General features: G+C 43.3%; 2 pseudogenes; both read right to left on the bottom strand.

Annotated features, from left to right (window-relative positions):
- Positions 1–1,339: 1,339 nt before the first annotated feature.
- On the bottom strand, positions 1,340–10,241 carry LOC138213611 (enteropeptidase-like; annotated as a pseudogene).
- Positions 10,242–13,107: 2,866 nt separating this feature from the next.
- On the bottom strand, positions 13,108–21,801 carry LOC138213612 (enteropeptidase-like; annotated as a pseudogene).
- Positions 21,802–21,943: the final 142 nt, after the last annotated feature.

Genomic DNA, 21,943 nt, shown 5'->3' on the forward strand with positions numbered 1-21,943 from the left:
AGATGAAGTCTCGACAGATTTATTACAATTTTATTCAACTGTTTTTTTTGTAACGGTTTCATAAATTCTCACCTCATTCTTCTTCTCTTCTCTTCGGTGTTCCTCCTCTAACCTCCTCCTCCTCCTCCTCTTCTTCTCTGCACTCATCGATGTTCCTGTACGTTGGCTGAGAAGAAGAAGAAGAAGTTAAACAATAAAGCAGAAGCCTGTCAGACGACACTGAGGGCTCTGGAACCACCGGGCTGTCCTCACCTGGTCGCTGCGATGTGGCGACCTGTCATTGGTTGAGGGGAGGAGTCTGTTGATGAGCTGACCAATCATTTTGAAGGTTGGTCTGTCAGTGGGCTCCAGATTCCAACAGAGTGTCATCAGCTGGTACCTGAGAGGACAGGTGAGTGTCACATACAAAATAACTTTATCGACATTTATAAAAATCTCCATCCGCTCACATCTCAACTGGAGCGAAGTCTGGCTGGTCCATGTGGCGGCCATCTTTGATCATCTTGTAGAAGTTGGTGTCCAAGGCTGTCAGATGGAAATACAAATACACCTGCTAACGGCGTTTCTCCACAATTAAGGACCCGTAACTTGCATTGAGGTTCTTCTCGCTATTTTTCCTTCTTCTTCTTCTTCTACCCCTCAGAGTTTTACGGCAGTTGTCGTCCCTTTAGTTTTAGTTACTGCCCCCCTTGTGGTTATATTCCGCTACTGCAATTGCAATTATGTTAGCAGTGAACACAGGAAGAACAGACGGATGTGCTAATTAGGTTAGGTAGTTACTTTATTAATCCTCGAGGGGACATTTTGTACTTATTTTTTCATTTTTTATATTTGTTTTGTGATGTGATGTTTTTTTTTTTAATTATTTTTTTTATTTTATTTTTTAGTGTTTTGAAAATGTGATTTAAGACTTTAGACACAAGAAAGGTAGACAATGTAAGAAGTTAAATAAAAATTAAAAAAGTAATAAAACAGAATGATTCTCAAGTTTATTTTTACCAATATAAATTTTATTTATTGTATTTGTGAAAGAATGGATTTGAATAAGAGCATTTGTCGTTAGTTTTTTTTTGTCATTGCAATAAAAAAAACACGCAATTTCGTACTTTCTTGTCCTCTCCGCTTCATATAAAATCATTTTTTCAATCAATACAACTTGATTTATCTTGGAGACATTTGAAAATTTAACTTTTTAATTTCTACCTTGATGATTTGTTCAGTGTCAGTATGGAAGACAACATGTTCAGGTTTGTCCAGCAATTCATTATTTGATTAACAATTTGTAAATTTAACAGGAGAAGAACTTCAGTGAAAGTTTAAGGCTTAAAGAAAGACCGTTTCATAAGAAAGGTGATGAAGAGGGGTGGGAGCGTCTGGCCCGGGCGATCCAGGAGGTGAAGGCGGCGACTCGGGCATAGGCTCCAGGTTTTTGAGGACGCGCGCAGCCAATCCCAAACGAGGTCACGCCTGTCAGGAACCAATCAGAGTGCAGCATTTGTTTAGACCTCATCTGCTTTTTATCGAGGAATGTTATCTCGCTGCGTATGTCCGTGAGTGCGTAACTGACCAATCGCAGTCCAGTGTCCGTTGTCGAGACACATCAGTGGGCCTCCAGAGTCTCCCTGCAAACACCATGTTCAAAATTTATTAAAAAAACAAAAAACAAACACAGATATAGAAACAACAGAGTGCAAACAAAAACCAACAGAAACTTTATCGACCTGCAGCTGACTGACCAATCGGCACTCAGATCAGCATCTGTGTCACACCGGCTGGTTAAACTGTGAATTCTCTGATTAAATCAGCCAAACTAGAGAATCAGTTAAGATTTCTGTCTGGTGATGGATGTGGTCTGTGGAGTCCGAGTGAGTCCAGGTGAGTCCAGGTGAGTCATTACCTTACATGAGTCGATGCCTCCCGAATGGTAGCCAGCACACAGCATGCTGGAGGTGATGTTGAAATTAAGTGTCTGACGCTGACACAGAGTCCGACTCACCAGAGGGACCCCGGCCTGCTGGAGAATATCGGGGCGAACACCTGGGAGAGAGAGACAGATGGAGAGGGAGACGGGTGGAGAAAGAAACAGGTGATGTTATTTTTCACTGTAAAAAATGAAGCACTTCGTTGTAAATACTTTCTCAGTGTGTTTCATGTCTCACCATCTTCAGTCTCTTGTCCCCAACCGGCGATGTAACATATTCTTCCTATTGCGAAATTCTGACCTCTAGCTGGTAAACATACAGGCTGGACCCACTCTGAGACACACACACACACACACACACACACACACACACACACACACACACACACGCACGCACGCACACACACACACTTGTAAACAATAATAAAAAGTTGACGTGAAAGTTGCAGATTAATATCTAGGACTGAGATGAACATTTTCTCTCTTTAACCCTTAACTTGCATCATCGACCTGCAGCCTGACTGCTCAGGTGTTCATGTTCGCGCTGTTACTGACGGGTGAAGTCAACTGGCTGCTGCAGATGCATCATGGCGATGTCAGCCTGTTTGGTCCATCTGTTGTAGTCTCTGTGGATAATGACGCGATCGATTTCTCGGATCTGAACGCCCGCTTCGTTTCTGTCACTTAGGGAGTGAAGACCGAGGACGGCCGTCCAGTGCTGGACGTGGACATTCGCCCTGCAGAGACAGACGCGGACTCATGTCACGTCACGTCGTTACATCACCATCAGGTGTGTCGGACGTTCACAGAGGGTCACTGTTTGATCTGCGTCATCACAACAGGCCGGCATGACGGTTCTGCTTTCACACGCTAACATTGGAGTGTCTCACCCGGAGACACAATGCGCAGCAGTCAGCAGCCAGTCCTTGCCAATCAGTGAGGCTCCACAAATGGGATTCCCCACCCACTCCAGGGACACCATCCACGGCCACGCCCCCTTTGTTGCATTAGTCCCGCCCACCACTCGGTTACCACCTGCACGTACAAACAAACATGCTGAACCGAACATGATCAAAACATTAAAAAAAATTCAGGTAGAAACTGAGAGCAGAATTTCAGTTCTTACGTTGATCACTTGTTCTGTTCTCTGATTGGGGCAGCTCACGCGTGACGTGATTGACGATCCGGACTCCACACGCTGAAACACACACAGATCATTTATTCTTCACATTTAAAAAAAACATCTCGGTTTAACAGTGAATTTAACACTCAGTGTTTATGAGTGTACTCACGCTTGTTGCTGCAGTTCAGTGCAATCACTTCCTCACTTTGACAGGTTTGACTGCAAAACATCACAACCAGTATAAATATCCACAGACATGATCTTTGGTTCTGTTTTCAGTTCCTGTTCTCTTTCTGGTTCTGGTTCTTAGCTGTAGTTGCAGCACACATTTTATTTACATTTCTACTCGTAGTTGTAGTTCTTGTTCTACTTCTAGCTCCAGTTTCTAATTGTGACTCTGTCTGTCATGTTCTGGTTCTGGTTCTTCGGTACCTCACAACGGCTTCTAGGGTTCCGTTGCTGGTGACTGTGATGTTTGCAAACGGTGAATCTTGCGGCAGAGCCGGCAGCTGCGATGCTTCCCCGAACCTGCAGGGGAGTCGGAACAAAAAGACAAACAGATCAGTACTCTTTAACTTTCACTCGTTTTCCACCAGAACCTTCATCCTGTGTCCCAGTCAAGCGAAATCAGACAGGTGAGCGTTACCTGTATCCCAGGTACTGGCAGGTGGGGTTGGACAGCTGGGAGCTCCAGCTGTCGGCACACACAGTCAGCAGAGATGAGGCAAGACGAAACTTGAGGCGTCTGAGACCTTGTACCTGCAACACGACTGACACACCAACATGGTGAAATGTTGTCAGGAGCTGGTTGTTTTTCTGACACCTGAGAGTTTCTGTCCAACACAGAATCCACTTTAAAAAATCCTGCTGCTGGTCTGTAAAGTACTGGTGGGTTCATTTTTTATGTACCACCCCGACCCGTCAGGTTGTCTGCTGGTCTCCTTCCTGCTTCCCAGAGTCAGAACTTAACATGGAGAACCAGCATTCAGTTTCTATGTTCCACACATCTGGAATAAAATCCCAGAAAGCTGCAGATCTGCTGAGACTCTCAGATCCTTTAAATCAGGACGGAAGACTTTTCTGTTTGCTGCTTTTCACTGAACCAGATTTCAGGATGTCTTAAACTGCACTGTGACTTTTATCTTATTTTTTTTTTTTTAGCTTAATTAATGTTTTAATCTCTGTTCTTTATGTTTTCATTCCTTTGCCTGATGTTTTGATGCTTTTAATGGTTTTATGTGAAGCATTTTGAACAGCAAATGTTTCAAAGAGAAACTCATACAATTGTTGCAGTTCTTGTTTTTGGTGTAAAGAAAACTGTCAATCCAAAATAGAGAGAGAGTAAAAATAAAATTGTGATCATGAGACGGTGACTCACCACAGTTGGCTTCATCGGAGGCATCGGGACAGTTGACCGTGCCGTCACATTGATCGTTACCATTGATACAGCTTCCTGTCTTACACTGGAACTGACCGACTGCACACGGAGCTGTTAACAAACCAAATGATCAGTTTGTGTTTTCCACTCGTGTTTGAACACAATCTTAAATTTGAGCTATGAGCTCACCTGGTAACCCCAGTCTGACCCCGGAGGTGAAGTTGGCTTTGAATCCTAGGTCGTGTTTTGAGTCGTCCGTAAGGAACCACACCGTCATCTGATTGGTTGTTGAGAACAAGTCGTGGGTGGGGCCATCGCTGCTGAGAATAGCTGTCAAAATAACAAATAAAAAACTTTAATACCTGAAGCAGAATAAAGTCTCCGGTTTATTTCAGGTGAGAATGAAGCTGCAGAGAATTATGGGTATAAAAAAACAACACCATCTTACCCAGTAAGGTGGAGTTAGGCCCCGCCCCGTCCCGCACCTCTACCACGTCAAAGCCTCGTTCGGTGTGAAAGTCCAGGAAGTGGAGCTGGATGTTCTGGCCCACGACAGTGTTCAGAATCCACAGACCTGCAGCAGCAGAGCATCGTGGGTAATTAACACACAGGTGACAGGTGAGGTTCAAAACAGTAGGTAAACATAACAGACATGTTCAGGTGAAATCAGGGATCAGTGGGTTTGTAAACATATCTGAACATTTCGAACAGCAGAAATTGCTTCTTGTATAATTACTTTAGGTACATTTATAAGTAAGAAGTATAAGTTCAGTTACACAGTGAGTATGAAGTACAGGGAATACAGTGAGTAGGAAGTACAGGTATACAGTGAGTATGAAGTACAGGTAGTATGAATGGGTCAATGGGTATACTCACATATGTTCTCGTCCCCGTAGGGTAGTGGGTAGTTTGGCGAGCTGAAGGTGGAGTTTGGCTCCCAGAGGTCAAATGGTCCTCCACAATCAGCTGGACCAATCAGAGAACAGAGGGGGCGGAGTCAGAGTAGATTAGAGAGCATTGGCGTGTGCTGGGTTTAGGTTAGGTTAGGTTAGGTTAGGTTAGGTTAGGTTAGGTTAGGTTAGGTTAGGTAGTTACTTTATTAATCCCGGAGGGGAAATTTTTTCGCTACAGCAGCATACAGAAGCAATAAGATAATAATAGAACAATAGAAAAGCAATAAAATAGCAGTAAAATAGCAGTAAAAAAACATAAAATATAAAATGCACAGTATATACAGTACAGTATATATCTATATATATTATATACAAACAACCAAGAAACACAGTCAACAGTGTTATTGTTATGTGATGTATTTTGCCAGAGGTGAGTTATTTACTCAGGTGCACTTTTTAAAATGCTCACAGTAACGTATACAATGCAGAATAAACACACTGAGAACAGCGTTTTAGAAACGGACAATAACAATTTAAATTCACCTGGAAAAGTGTGCGTGGTTTGTGTCTCACTTGGACTGGGGGCCATGGTTGTCATAGACAGTACATTGGTCAGTTCAGGGGGGGCGGGTCCACAGGGATCAGAAGTTAACGTGATGTCGTCCAGAGCGATGTCGTTCATCATACCTCCCTTCTTCAGAGCTTCAAACACCACCTGCAAAGGTCAGAGGTCACGCCAATCGATAACTCATTTATCGAGCTGAGTGATAAAACTGTCTGATCTGTGGACTTCCTGTGCGATGTCACTGACCCTGGACTCTGACGTCAGGTTGAGGGTCACCTGGCCGTAGTTCCAGTTGTCGCCATAGTTACCGTCTCTCTGGAACACGATGGTATCGTTAAGTGATGGCTGCCATGGAGACGACTGCAGAAAAACTCGGAGCTGACGGACGTCGTTTCCGAACATGTGGTACCTGCAGACAAACACGTCGACACGTCTAATCGCTGACTTTTTTAAAATTATTTTAGTTTAATGTTATGTACATGCTTATCTTTATGTTTGTTTTAGTTTCCATTGTTTACACATTATGTATTGGTTCATTTTCTTTGTTTTACATTTGAATTTGTTCATTTTCAGTTGACATGTTTATTATTTGTTGTGCATTTGTTTATTATTTTCTATTCACCAGAATCTCAGACACATGGGCCTTGTGGGCGGAGTCAGAGGGAGGCTGTAGATCTTGAAGCTCTTTAGGAATTGGCCGGGACTGATCGGAGTGACGATGTAGAAACCTGACAGGGTTTGATACCAACTGATCAATGAGGTTTTACGACCGAATCATCAGAATTATCAGAATAAAAACACAACCGATTAAACTCACCCGAGCTGTTACCCAACGTGTGGTCGACGCTTGGGCCGGTTGACGGAGGAAAGGTGGGGCCGCTGATTCGACTCCAGTGGCCCCCAGTCCAGTCATAGTCTCTCCAGAAACACATGCCTTGCTCAAAGGTGCAGGTCAGCTTCTCCTCGTCTGAACACAGAGAACCGTCAGTCACAGGAAACGCTCGAAGGCAGCTTCTTACAGTGCTTAGTCCCGACTTACCAGACAGGCTGGAGATGTTGGCGGCGCTGTAGGTGGCCGTGAACCCTGACAGGCTGTTGATATCATACGAGATAAACTCCAAAGTCGATTGGTCGGTAAACAGCCACATGGTCGGAGGGGTGGAGCCTGAGAGCTCAGCTACCAATCACGTAAATATGTCAAATAATCTGTCGTCAGGTTAACGACAACTGCTGATGTGAGTTGAAACTATTATATCGAACTCTGCGGTTCACCTGTAAGCACTTTGTTTGGTCCGACTCCTTCGAAAAGAATCAGGGTGACGAGGTTTAGTTCTGTTTCAAACTGATCGAAGCTGACCTGAACTGAAAGTCCTCGATCGACCCTGGAAACAACACGAATCTGCTCAACGTCCTCCAGAACTTTTAGGTTTATTGGAGATAAAAACACTGAATAACACCAACAAACTTCATCATCGTTCTGCCTGAACACGTAAACTTTAATTGTGAAGGTCTCCCCTGCTGTGTGTTACAGTGTGTTACAGTGTGTGTAACTGTATGTTACAATGAGTGTTACAGCGTGTGTTACAGTGAGTGTTACTGTGTGTTACAGTGTGTTACAGTGAGTGTTACTGTGTGTGTTACAGTGTGTTACAGTGTGTTACAGTGAGTGTTACAGTGAGTGTTACAGTGTGTGTTACTGTGTGTTACAGTGTTTTACTGTGTGTTACAGTGAGTGTTACAGTGAGTGTTACAGTGTGTGTTACTGTGTGTTACAGTGTTTTACTGTGTGTTACAGTGAGTGTTACAGTGAGTGTTACAGTGTGTGTAACTTTGTGTTACTGTGTTACAGTGTGTGTAACTGTATGTTACAGTGAGTGTTACAGCGTGTGTTACAGTGAGTGTTACTGTGTGCTACAGTGTGTTACAGTGAGTGTTACTGTGTGTTACAGTGTGTGTTACAGTGTGTTACAGTGTGTTACAGTGAGTGTTACAGTGTGTGTTACTGTGTGTTACAGTGTGTTACTGTGTTACAGTGAGTGTTACAGTGAGTGTTACAGTGAGTGTTACTGTGTGTGTTACAGTGTGTTACAGTGAGTGTTACTGTGTGTGTTACTGTGTGTAACTGTGTTACAGTGAGTGTTACAGTGAGTGTTGCAGTGTGTGTTACAGTGTGTTACTGTGTGTTACAGTGAGAGTTACAGTGTGTGTTACTGTGTGTTACAGTGAGTGTTACAGTGTGTGTTAATTTGTGTGTTACTGTGTATGTTACAGTGTGTGTAACTGTGTCACAGTGAGTGTTACAGTGAGTGTGACAGTGTGTGTTACTGTGTTACAGTGTGTTACAGTGAGTGTTACAGTGTGTTACTGTGCGTGTTACAGTGTTTTACAGTGTGTGTTACTGTGTGTGTTACAGTGTGTAACTGTGTGTGTTACAGTGTGTGTGACTGTGTGTGTTACTGTGTTACAGTGTGTGTTACAGTGTGTTACTGTGCATGTTACAGTGTGTTACAGTGTGTGTTACTATGTGAGTTACAGTGTGTAACTGTGTGTGTTACAGTGTGTGTGACTGTGTGTGTTACTGTGTTACAGTGTGTGTTACAGTGTGTGTTACTGTGTGTTACAGTGTGTGTTACAGTGCGTGTTACAGTGTGTGTTACAGTGTGTGTTACAGTCTAACCTGATGATCCAGCGACAGAAGCTGCTGTTGTGGTACATGTCAGACTTCGATGAGCTGAACGAACCACTTGATCCGCTCAGCACAAACTGTCCGTCACACGCTGTTGCTATGGAGATGAGAGTGATGAGAGATTCATGGGACGTTTGATCCATTAAAACACCTGAGATCTGCTGTTTGATGCTGCTGACGGAGGAAGCTGCTGATTCAGAGATCATCACTGACCACAGTGAGCAGCGGCTTCATCCGATGCGTCCGGACAGTCGTTGACTCCATCACACAGCCGACTAATGCGGACGCATGTGGTTCCATCGGCACAGAAAGCTTGTTGAGGAGGACATCTTGCTGTACACAGGGAGCAGACATGTTAAAAACAAATTGACGGAACGTTTTGTGATGGAGCACCTGAATGCGTCTCACCTGCTGTCGGTATGACGCTGGTCGATGCAGCCGTCGCCTCTGCAGAAACAGGAACACCGTGACATCACTAATCGCTGAATGTTCACCTCCTTTGGTGACCTCACTGTGACCTCACACTCACCTCCGATCTGGAGGCTTTTTCTGTCGATCATCAATCCTCTGCCCGGGGCCTCCTGAAGCCCCGCCCACAGCTGCTGCTCTGCCTCCTTCACATCAACGAGTTGATCAAACCAGAGGTCAAAGCTCACGGCCACACTGCCGTGCCTGAGGACACAGATCAAAAACAAGTAGGAGCTCGTTAACAAGACTGTCATCAGATTGATTACTGACAGCTACAGTCGTTTATTAGAATCACCAGACACACATTATCAGTTTCTAATCAATCATTCAATCATTCAATCAATCAATCAATCAATCAATGAAATTAAGGTAACAAGCAACGGTTTTACAAGAAATGAAACAACCAACTGACAGTCAACCAAGTAATCAGTTGATCTGTAACTATGTGATTGATCAGTGATCGTGTGATTGATGATTGTTAAGTGACCCTGAGAAGACGTATGTTGTGATGAGAACCATGGTGATTCATCATAAGAATGTGATCGATCAGTCAGGATGTGATTGATTAGTAATGGTTATATTGATCCGTGACAAAGTAATTGATCAGTAATGATGGGACTGATTAGCTCTCTTACCTGAAGTATTGAACTTGACAGGACTTGTAGAGCCGTCGTAGCTCGCTGAGACTGAAGGCCTCAGACACCTGTCGACCAATCAGAGGTCAGAATGGGATCAGGTGTCGATGAACCTGATGAAGCTGATCATAACCGTAGTGACCAAGCTTATACTCTTACTTATTCTGTCCGTCTGAAGCTTAAATCTGTTATTTTTCAAAACAAAAGCTGCTGATGTTTAAAAAAAAAAATTCAAAATAAAAGCCATTGATCTCACCAGCGTTTGGACGTCATAGGCGAGAGATTTAAACTGCGGACTGCTGGAATTCCTTAGTTCTCGGGAGAACACTGCTCCCTTTGTGATCACCATCCGACCTGTCAGCTGCACAGGCTCAACGGCACCTCGGCACACAAAACAACATCATCAGCAATAAAAAAAAATGTGTCGTGATTTGATCAGCTGAGTAGAATGTGAGTTTACCATCAGGCTTCAGGCTGATCCATGAAACTACAATCAGCGCGGCACAACAGATGAGAAAAAGTGAAGAAATGACGCTGAGGGAAAACTCCAGAGAAGACATATGCCGCTTCATCCTGACAGCTGCACAGTCAATACATAATCAATCAAAATCAGTGACAGCTAAGCAACAGAATGATGTGTTCTGACACTAAAAGCTTGATCTTCAACTTCCTCCTCAGAGAAAATCTTCAACTTGTTTTGTAGCAGAGCATCACCGTAAAACTCCATAAACCGAGTCACTATTTTAATATGTAAAGTCACTTTATTATCTATATTTCAACTGTATAATAACTGATTAGTTTACCGGTTGTAGACCTCAGATCAGCTGCTGTTTGCTTTCTTCTGTTTGTTTCTCTTGTTCGCTCGATGAACGGCAGGATGAGAACCTGTTGTTTTCAGCATCGAAAGCAGAGTGAGCATCCGACCTCTTATACTCTGAAGCTGGTCAAGATTACATGCAGTAATGGATAGAAATGCAGCATCTGTTTTATGGGTCATTGTGGTGTGAAACTAAAGTCCAGCAATTGTAAACCTTTACGGTAATCTTTTGGAATCTGGCCCCATCCCGTGCATTCCCCTGGCGGGTGTAACAGAAAACTCACCTGCAGAGACTCATTCCACTTAAATAAATAAATAAACTATAGAAACACGCTATTATAATGAATTATTATAAACAATTGTTAGAAATGTTTACTGGAGCTTGTCGCTCTTTCTGCTCCATCACAAGACTTCCTTTGACCTGGGTGGTCACAGCGCCGACTCCACCTTTCGCTTATCTCTTTGTGGCAGCCTTGACTTTGACAAAACAGCATTTAATGGGTTGGACTTTCTACCCCTGTGTTAGACATTTCTGGTAAATTTATGATTAATCGTTAATAATATGCAATAAACCCAGAGGCCTGGACTCCTCCTGAGAGTTTTGGATGAAGCTGTGATGTCTCATGATGCAAAATAAAACCTGTAATAGTTCATTCAAAGCTGAAAAGCATCTCCTTCTGCTCTTCATGAAATAATCCAGAATCTCTGAACATGTAAGGCTTTCATGGGAACCTGATTCAAACTGATCCTCCATCAGAAAAACAAACGGACTGCTGTTTATTTTGGATTTATTTAAAAAAATAAAAAAATTTGATTATAAAATTACAGTTCTGATCAGTACCACTAGAGAACGTCGGGATCAATACAAATTAAACATGAAAATATTTCAGATTACGGACAAAAACAAAATTGAAATTAAAACAAAAAAAAAAATCCTGAATGATTATGATTCTGTTACAAAAACACAGAGAGACTTTCACAATAAAATCTGACTGAGGTCATTTCCTGAGCAGATTTTGGAACAAATACACACATCACACCAGTTGTTTATTTATTTTTATTATTCTGATATTTTAGACTAAATGTGTCTGAAATGTCCATAAAGTTTTCAGCAGTGTCGACCGTCTTCAGCCACATGAAGCGAACTCGTTCTCACAAGAGAACTTAGACTCATGAAAACCGTGAGAAGCATTCAGTTTGGATGAAAGGATCAGGAGAGCTGGTAGATGTTCTTCATCATTGGCTCCCTCCCCTCTTCATCATCATTATTATCTGCAAGGAGAAGGGCAAGAGATGAAGTCTCGACAGATTTATTACAATTTTATTCAACTGTTTTTTTTTGGTAACGGTTTCATAAATTCTCATCTCGTTCTTCTTCTCTTCTCTTCGGTGTTCCTCCTCTAAGCTCCTCCTCCTCCTCTTCTTCTCTGCACTCATCGATGTTCCTGTATGTTGGCTGAGGAGAAGAAGAAGAAGTTAAACAATAAAGCAGAAGCCTGTCAGACGACACTGAGGGCTCTGGAACCACCGGGCTGTCCTCACCTGGTCGCTGCGATGTGGCGACGTGTCATTGGTTGAGGAGAGGAGCCTGTTGATGAGCTGACCAATCATTTTGAAGGTTGGTCTGTCAGTGGGCTCCAGATTCCAACAGAGTGTCATCAGCTGGTACCTGAGAGGACAGGTGAGTGTCACATACAAAATAACTTTATCGACATTTCTAAAAATCTCCATCCGCTCACATCTCAACTGGAGCGAAGTCTGGCTGGTCCATGTGGCAGCCATCTTTGATCATCTTGTAGAAGTTGGTGTCCACGGCTGTCAGATGGAAATACAAATACACCTGCTAACGGCGTTTCTACACCATTACGGACCCGTAACTGGCATTGAGGTTCTTCTCTATCTTTTTCCTTCTTCTTCTTCTTCCCCCTCAGAGTTTTACGGCAGTTGTTTTCCCTTTAGTTTGAGTTACTGCCCACTTGTGGTTATATTCCGCTACTGCAATTGCAATTATGTTAGCAGTGAACACAGGAACAACAGAAGGATGTGCTAATTAGGTCAGGTAGTTACTTAATTAATCCCCGAGGGGACATTTTGTACTTATTTTTTTATTTTTAGTTTGTGATGTGATGGTTTTTCCTTTAATTATTTTTTTTATTTTATTTTTTAGTGTTTTGAAAATGTGATTTAAGACTTTAGACACAAGAAAGGTAGACAATGTAAGAAGTTAAATAAAATAAAAAAAAAGTAATGAAACAGAATGATTCTCAAGTTTATTTTTACCAATGTAAATTTTATTTATTGTATTTGTGAAAGAATGGATTTGAATAACAGCATTTGTCGTTGTTTTTTTTTTTGTCATTGCAATAAAGAAAAAACACAATTTCGTACTTTCTTGTCCTCTCCGCTTCATATAAAATCATTTTTTCAATCAATACAACTTGATTTATCTTGGAGACATTTGAAAATTTAACTTTTTCATTTCGACCTTGATGATTTGTTCAGTGTCAGTATGGAAGACAACATGTTCAGGTTTGCACAGCAATTCATTATTTGATTAACAATTTGTAAATTTAACAGGAGAAGAACTTCAGTGAAAGTTTAAGGCTTAAAGAAAGACCGTTTCACAAGAAAGGTGATGAAGAGGGGTGGGAGCGTCTGGCCCGGGCGATCCAGGAGGTGAAGGCGGCAACTCGGGCGTAGGCTCCAGGTTTTTGAGGACGCGCGCAGCCAATCCCAAACGAGGTCACGCCTGTCAGGAACCAATCAGAGTGCAGCATTTGTTTAAACCTCATCTCCTTTTTATCGTGGAATGTTATCTCGCTGCGTATGTCCGTGAGTGCGTAACTGACCAATCGCAGTCCAGTGTCCATTGTCGAGACACATCAGTGGGCCTCCAGAGTCTCCCTGCAAACACCATGTTCAAAATTTATTAAAAAAACAAAAAACAAACACAGATATAGAAACAACAGAGTGCAAACAAAAACCAACAGAAACTTTTTCGACATGCAGCTGACTGACCAATCGGCACTCAGATCAGCATCTGTGTCACACCGGCTGGTTAAACTGTGAATTCTCAGATTAAATCAGCCAAACTAGAGAATCAGTTAAGATTTCTGTCTGGTGATGGATGTGGTCTGTGGAGTCCGAGTGAGTCCAGGTGAGTCCAGGTGAGTCATTACCTTACATGAGTCGATGCCTCCCGAATGGTAGCCAGCACACAGCATGCTGGAGGTGATGTTAAAATTAAATGTCTGACGCTGACACAGAGTCCGGCTCACCAGAGGGACCCCGGCCTGCTGGAGAATATCGGGGCGAACACCTGGGAGAGAGAGACAGATGGAGAGGGAGACGGGTGGAGAAGGAAACAGGTGATGTTATTTTTCACTGTAAAAAATGAAGCACTTCGTTGAAAATACTTTCTCAGTGTGTTTCATGTCTCACCATCTTCAGTCTCTTGTCCCCAACCAGCGATGTAACATGTTCTTCCTATTGCGAAATTCTGACCTCTAGCTGGTAAACACACAGGCTGGACCCACTCTGAGACACACACACACACACACACACACACACACACGCACACACACACACTTGTAAACAATAATAAAAAGTTGACGTGAAAGTTGCAGATTAATATCCAGGACTGAGATGAACATTTTCTCTCTTTAACCCTTAACGTGCATCATCGACCTGCAGCCTGACTGCTCAGGTGTTCATGTTCGCGCTGTTACTGACGGGTGAAGTCGACTGGCTGCTGCAGATGCATCATGGCGATGTCAGCCTGTTTGGTCCGACTGTTGTAGTTTCTGTGGATAATGACGCGATCGATTTCTCGGATCTGAACGCCCGCTTCATTTCTGTTGCTTTGGGAGTGAAGACCGAGGACGGCCGTCCAGTGCTGGACGTGGACATTCGCCCTGCAGAGACAGACACGGACTCACGTCACGTCACGTCGTTACATCACCGTCAGGTGTGTCGGACGTTCACAGAGGGTCACTGTTTGATCTGCGTCATCACAACAGGCCGACATGACGGTTCTGGTTTCACAGGCTAACATTGGAGTCTCTCACCCGTAGACACAGTGGGCAGCAGTCAGCAGCCAGGCACTGCCAATCAGTGAGGCTCCACACATGGGATTCCCCACCCACTCCAGGGACACCATCCACGGCCACGCCCCCTTCGTTGCATTAGTCCCGCCCACCACTCGGTTACCACCTGCACGTACAAACAAACATGCCGAACCGAACATGATCAAACCATTAAAAAAAATTCAGGTAGAAACTGAGAGCAGAATTTCAGTTCTTACGTTGATCACTTGTTCTGTTCTCTGATTGAGGCAGCTCACGCGTGACGTGATTGACGATCCGGACTCCACACGCTGAAACACACACAGAAGAACATTTATTCTTAACATTTAAAAAAAAAATCTCGGTTTAACAGTGAATTTAACACTCAGTGTTAATGAGTGTACTCACGCTTGTTGCTGCAGTTCAGTGCAATCACTTCCTCACTTTGACAGGTTTGACTGCAAAACATCACAACCAGTATAAATATCCACAGACATGATCTTTGGTTCTGTTTTCAGTTCCTGTTCTCTTTCTGGTTCTGGTTCTTAGCTGTAGTTGAAGCACACATTTTATTTACATTTCTACTCATAGTTGTAGTTCTTGTTCTACTTCTAGCTCCAGTTTCTAATTGTGACTCTGTCTGTCATGTTCTGGTTCTGGTTCTTCGATACCTCACAACGGCTTCTAGGGTTCCGTTGCTGGTGACTGTGATATTTGCAAACGGTGAATCTTGTGGCAGAGCCGGCAGCCGCGATGCTTCCCCAAACCTGCAGGGGAGTCGGAACAAAAAGACAAACAGATCAGTACTCTTTAACTTTCCCTCATTTTCCACCAGAACCTTCATCCTGTGTCCCAGTCAAGCGAAATCAGACAGGTGAGCGTTACCTGTATCCCAGGTACCGGCAGGTGGGGTTGGACAGGTGGGAGCTCCAGCTGTCGGCACACACAGTCAGCAGAGATGAGGCGAGACGAAACTTGAGGCGTCTGAGACCTTGTACCTGCAACACGACTGACACACCAACATGGTGAAATGTTGTCAGGAGCTGGTTGTCTTTCTGACACCTGAGAGTTTCTGTCCAACACAGAATCCACTTTAAAAATCCTGCTGCTGGTCTGTAAAGCACTGGTGGGTTCATTTTTTTTGTACCACCCCGACCCGTCAGGTTGTCTGCTGGTCTCCTTCCTGTTTCCCAGAGTCAGAACTTAACGTGGAGAACCAGCGTTCAGTTCCTATGTTCCACACATCTGGAATAAAATCCCAGAAAGCTGCAGATCTGCTGAGACTCTCAGATCCTTTAAATCAGGACGGAAGACTTTTGTGTTTGCTGCTTTTCACTGAACCAGATTTCAGGATGTCTTTAACTGCACTGTGACTTTTATCCTGTTTTTTTTTTTTTAGCTTGATTAATGTTTTAATCTTTGTTCTTAATGTTTTAATTCCTTTGCCTGATGTTTTAATGCTTTTAATGGTTTTATGTGAAGCACTTTGAACAGCAAACGTTTCAAAGAGAAACTCATACAATTGTTGCAGTTCTTGTTTTTGGTGTAAAGAAAACTGTCAATCCAAAATAGAGAGAGAGTAAAACAAAATTGTGATCATGAGATGGTGACTCACCACAGTTGGCTTCATCGGAGGCATCGGGGCAGTTGACCGTGCCGTCACATTGAGCGTTGCCATTGATACAGCTTCCTGTCTTACACTGGAACTGACCGACTGCACACGGAGCTGTTAACAAACCAAATGATCAGTTTGTGTTTTCCACTCGTGTTTGAACACAATCTTAAATTTGAGCTATGAGCTCACCTGGTAACCCCAGTCTGACCCCGGAGGTGAAGTTGGCTTTGAATCCTAGGTCGCGATTTGAGTCGTCCGTATGCAACCACACCATCATCTGATTGGTTGTTGAGAACAAGTCGTGGGTGGGGCCATCGCTGCTGAGAATAGCTGTCAAAATAACAAATAAAAAACTTTAATACCTGAAGCAGAATAAAGTCTCCAGTTTACTTCAGGTGAGAATGAAGCTGCAGAGAATTATGGGTAAAAAAAACAAAACACCATCCTACCCAATAAGGTGGAGTTAGGCCCCACCCCGTCCCGCACCTCTACCACATCAAACCCTCGTTCGGTGTGAAAGTCCAGGAAGTGGAGCTGGATGTTCTGGCCCACGACAGTGTTCAGAATCCACAGACCTGCAGCAGCAGAGCATCATGGGTAATTAACACACAGGTGACAGGTGAGGTTCAAAACAGTAGATAAACACAACAGACATGTTCAGGTTAAATCAGGGATCAATGGGTTTGTAAACATAGCTGAACATTTCGAACAGCAGAAATTGCTTCTTGTATAATTACTTTAGGTACATTTATAAGTAAGGAGTATAAGTACAGGTACACAGTGAGTATGAAGTACAGGGAATACAGTGAGTAGGAAGTACAGGTATACAGTGAGTATGAAGTACAGGTAGTATGAATGGGTCAAAGGGTATACTCACATCTGTTCTCGTCCCCGTAGGGTAGTGGGTAGTTTGGCGAGCTGAAGGTGGAGTTTGGCTCCCAGAGGTCAAATGGTCCTCCACAATCAGCTGGACCAATCAGAGAACAGAGGGGGCGGAGTCAGAGTGGTTCAGAGAGCACTGGTGTGTGCTGGGTATAGGTTAGGTTAGGTTAGGTTAGGTTATGTTAGGTAGTTACTTTATTAATCCCCGTGGCAAAATTTTTTCACTACAGCAGCATACAGAAGCAATAAGATAATAATAGAACAATAGAAAAGCAATAAAATAGCAGTAAAATAGCAGTAAAAAAATATAAAATATAAAATGCACAGTATATACAGTACAGTATATATCTAAATATATTATATACAAACAACCAAGAAACACAGTCAACAGTGTTATTGTTATGTGATGTATTTTGCCAGAGGTGAGTTATTTACTCAGGTGCACTTTTTTAAATGCTGACAGTAACGTATACAATGCAGAATAAACATGCTGAGAACAGCGTTTTAGAAACGGACAATAACAATTTAAATTCACCTGGAAAAGTGTGCATGGTTTGTGTATCTCTGGGTATGGGTGTGTGGTTTGTGTCTCACTTGGACTGGGGGCCACGGTTGTCATAGACGGTACATTGGTCAATTCAGGGGGGGCGGGTCCACAGGGATCAGAAGTGAACGTGATGTCGTCCAGAGCTATGTCGTTCATCATACCTCCCTTCTTCAGAGCTTCAAACACCACCTGCAAAGCTCAGAGGTCACGTCAATCGATAACTCGTTTATTGAGCTGAGTGATAAAACTGTCTGATCTGTGGACTTCCTGTGCGATGTCACTGACCCTGGACTCTGATATCAGGTTGAGGGTCACCTGGCCGTAGTTCCAGTTGTCGCCATAGTTACCGTCTCTCTGGAACACGATGGTATCGTTAAGCGATGGCTGCCATGGAGACGACTGCAGAAAAACTCGGAGCTGACGGACGTCGTTTCCGAACATGTGGTACCTTCAGACAAACACGTCGACACGTCTAATCGCTGACTTTTTTAAATTAATTTAGTTTAATGTTATGTACATGCTTATCTTTATGTTTGTTTTAGTTTCCATTGTTTACATATTATGTATTGGTTCATTTTCTTTGTTTTACATTTGAATTTGTTCATTTTCAGTTGACATGTTTATTATTTGTTGTGCATTTGTTTATTATTTTCTATTCACCAGAATCTCAGACACATGGGCCTTGTGGGCGGAGTCAGAGGGAGGCTGTAGATCTTGAAGCTCTTTAGGAATTGGCCGGGACTGATCGGAGTGACGATGTAGAAACCTGACAGGGTTTGATACCAACTGATCAATGAGGTTTTACGACCGAATCATCAGAATTATCAGAATAAAAACACAACCGATTAAACTCACCCGAGCTGTTACCCAACGTGTGGTCGACGCTTGGGCCGGTTGACGGAGGAAAGGTGGGGCCGCTGATTCGACTCCAGTGGCCCCCAGTCCAGTCATAGTCTCTCCAGAAACACATGCCTTGCTCAAAGGTGCAGGTCAGCTTCTCCTCGTCTGAACACAGAGAACCGTCAGTCACAGGAAACGCTCGAAGGCAGCTTCTTACAGTGCTTAGTCCCGACTTACCAGACAGGCTGGAGATGTTGGCGGCGCTGTAGGTGGCCGTGAACCCTGACAGGCTGTTGATATCATACGAGATAAACTCCAAAGTCGATTGGTCGGTAAACAGCCACATGGTCGGAGGGGTGGAGCCTGAGAGCTCAGCTACCAATCACGTAAACATGTCAAATAATCTGTCGTCAGGTTAACGACAACTGCTGATGTGAGTTGAAACTATTATATCGAACTCTGCCGTTCACCTGTGAGCACTTTGTTTGGTCCGACTCCTTCGAAAAGACTCAGGGTGACGAGGTTTAGTTCTGTTTCAAACTGATCGAAGCTGACCTGAACTGAAAGTCCTCGATCGACCCTGGAAACAACACGAATCTGCTCAACGTCCTCCAGAACTTTTAGGTTTATTGGAGGTAAAAACACTGAATAACACCAACAAACTTCATCATCGTTCTGCCTGAACACATAAACTTTAATTGTGAAGGTCTCCCCTGCTGTGTGTTACAGTGTGTGTAACTGTATGTTACAGTGAGTGTTAAAGCGTGTTACAGTGAGTGTTACTGTGTGTTACAGTGTGTTATAGTGAGTGTTACTGTGTGTGTTACAGTGTGTTACAGTGTGTGTTACAGTGTTACAGTGTGTTACAGTGAGTGGTACAGTGTGTGTTACTGTGTGTGTTACAGTGTGTGTAACTGTTACAGTGAGTGTTACAGTGAGTGTTACAGTGTGTTACTGTGTGTGTTACAGTGGGTGTTACAGTGAGTGTTACTGTGTTACAGTGTGTTACTGTGTGTTACAGTGAGTGTTACTGTGTGTGTTACAGTGTGTTACAGTGAGTGTTACAGTGTGTTACTGTGTGTGTTACAGTGAGTGTTACAGTGAGTGTTACAGTGAGTGTTACAGTGTGTTACTGTGTGTTACAGTGTGTTACAGTGAGTGTTACAGTGAGTGTTACAGTGTGTGTTATTGTGTGTTTTACTGTGTGTGTTACTGTGTGTGTTACAGTGTGTAACTGTGTGTGTTACAGTGTGTAACTGTGTGTGTGTTACTGTGTTACAGTGTGTTAAAGTGTGTCTTACTGTGTGACAGTGTGTGTTACAGTGTGTGTAACTGTGTGTTACAGTGAGTGTTACAGTGTGTTACTGTGTGTGTTACAGTGAGTGTTACAGTGAGTGTTACAGTGAGTGTTACAGTGTGTTACTGTGTGTTACAGTGTGTTACAGTGAGTGTTACTGTGTGTGTTACTGTGTGTGTTACAGTGTGTTACAGTGTGTAACTGTGTGTGTTACAGTGTGTGTAACTGTGTGTGTTACTGTGTTACAGTGTGTTAAAGTGTGTGTTACTGTGTGACAGTGTGTGTTACAGTGTGTGTAACTGTGTGTTTTGCAGTGAGTGTTACATTGCGTGTTACAGTGTGTGTTACAGTGTGTGTTACAGTCTAACCTGATGATCCAGCGACAGAAGCTGCTGTTGTGGTACATGTCAGACGACTTCGATGAGCTGAACGAACCGCTTGATCCACTCAGCACAAACTGTCCGTCACACTCCGTTGCTATGGAGATGAGAGTGATGAGAGAGTCATGGGACGTTTGATCCATTAAAACACCTGAGATCTGCTGTTTGATGCTGCTGACGGAGGAAGCTGCTGATTCAGAGATCATCACTGACCACAGTGAGCAGCGGCTTCATCAGATGCGTCCGGACAGTCGTTGACTCCATCACACAGCCGACTAATGCGGACGCATGTGGTTCCATCAGCGCAGAAAGCTTGTTGAGAAGGACATCTTGCTGTACACACGGAGCAGACATGTTAAAAACAAAGTGACGGAACGTTTTGTGATGGAGCACCTGAACACGTCTCACCTGCTGTAGGTATGTCGCTGGTCGATGCAGCCGTCGCCTCTGCAGAAACAGGAACACCGTGACATCACTAATCGCTGAATGCTCACCTCCTTTGGTGACCTCACTGTGACCTCACACTCACCTCCGATCTGGAGGCTTTTTCTGTCGATCATCAATCCTCTGCCCGGGGCCCCCTGAAGCCCCGCCCACAGCTGCTGCTCTACCTCCTTCACATCAACGAGTTGATGAAACCAGAGGTCAAAGCTCACGGCCACACTGCCGTGCCTGAGGACACAGATCAAAAACAAGCATGAGCTCTTTAAAAAGACTGTCATCAGATTGATTACTGACACCTACAGTCGTATATTAGAATCACCAGACACACATTATCAGTTTCTAATCAATCATTCAATCATTCAATCAATCAATCAATCAATCAATCAATCAATCAATGAAATTAAGGTAATAAGCAACGGTTTTAGAAGAAATGAAACAACCAACTGACAGTCAACCAAGTAATCAGTTGATCTGTAACTATGTGATTGATCAGTGATCGTGTGATTGATGATTGTTAAGTGACCCGGAGAAGACTTATGTTGTGATGAGAACCATCGTGATTCATCATAAGAATGTGATCGATCAGTCAGGATGCGATTGATTAGTAATGGTTATATTGATCCGTGACAAAGTAATTGATCAGTAATGATGGGACTGATTAGCTCTCTTACCTGAAGTATTGAACCTGACAGGACTTGTAGAGCCGTCGTAGCTCGCTGAGACTGAAGGCCTCAGACACCTGTCGACCAATCAGAGGTCAGAATGGGATCAGGTGTCAATGAACCTGATGAAGCTGATCATAACCGTAGTGACCAAGCTTATACTCTTACTTATTCTGTCCATCTGAAGCTTAAATCTGTTATTTTTCAAAACAAAAGCTGATGATGTTTAAAAAAAAATTCAAAATAAAAGCCATTGATCTCACCAGCGTTTGGACGTCATAGGCGAGAGATTTAAACTGTGGACTGCTGGAATTCATCAGTTCTCGGGAGAACACTGCTCCCTTTGTGATCACCATCCGACCTGTCAGCTGCACAGGCTCAACGGCACCTCGGCACACAAAACAACAACATCATCAGCAATAAAAAAAAAAATGTGTCGTGATTTGATCAGCTGAGTAGAATGTGAGTTTACCATCAGGCTTCAGGCTGATCCATGAAACTACAATCAGCGCGGCACAACAGATGAGAAGAAGTGAAGAAATGACGCTGAGGAAGAACTCCAGAGAAGACATATGCCGCTTCATCCTGACAGCTGCACAGTCAATACATAATCAATCAAAATCAGTGACAGCTAAGCAACAGAATGATGTGTTCTGACACTAAAAGCTTGATCTTCAACTTCCTCCTCAGAGAAAATCTTCAACTTGTTTTGTAGCAGAGCATCAC

This window comes from Embiotoca jacksoni, unplaced genomic scaffold (assembly GCF_022577435.1).
Source record: "Embiotoca jacksoni isolate LCO1_2020_lvr unplaced genomic scaffold, fEmbJac1.0.p SCAF_62, whole genome shotgun sequence".
NCBI classification, from domain to species: domain Eukaryota; kingdom Metazoa; phylum Chordata; class Actinopteri; family Embiotocidae; genus Embiotoca; species Embiotoca jacksoni.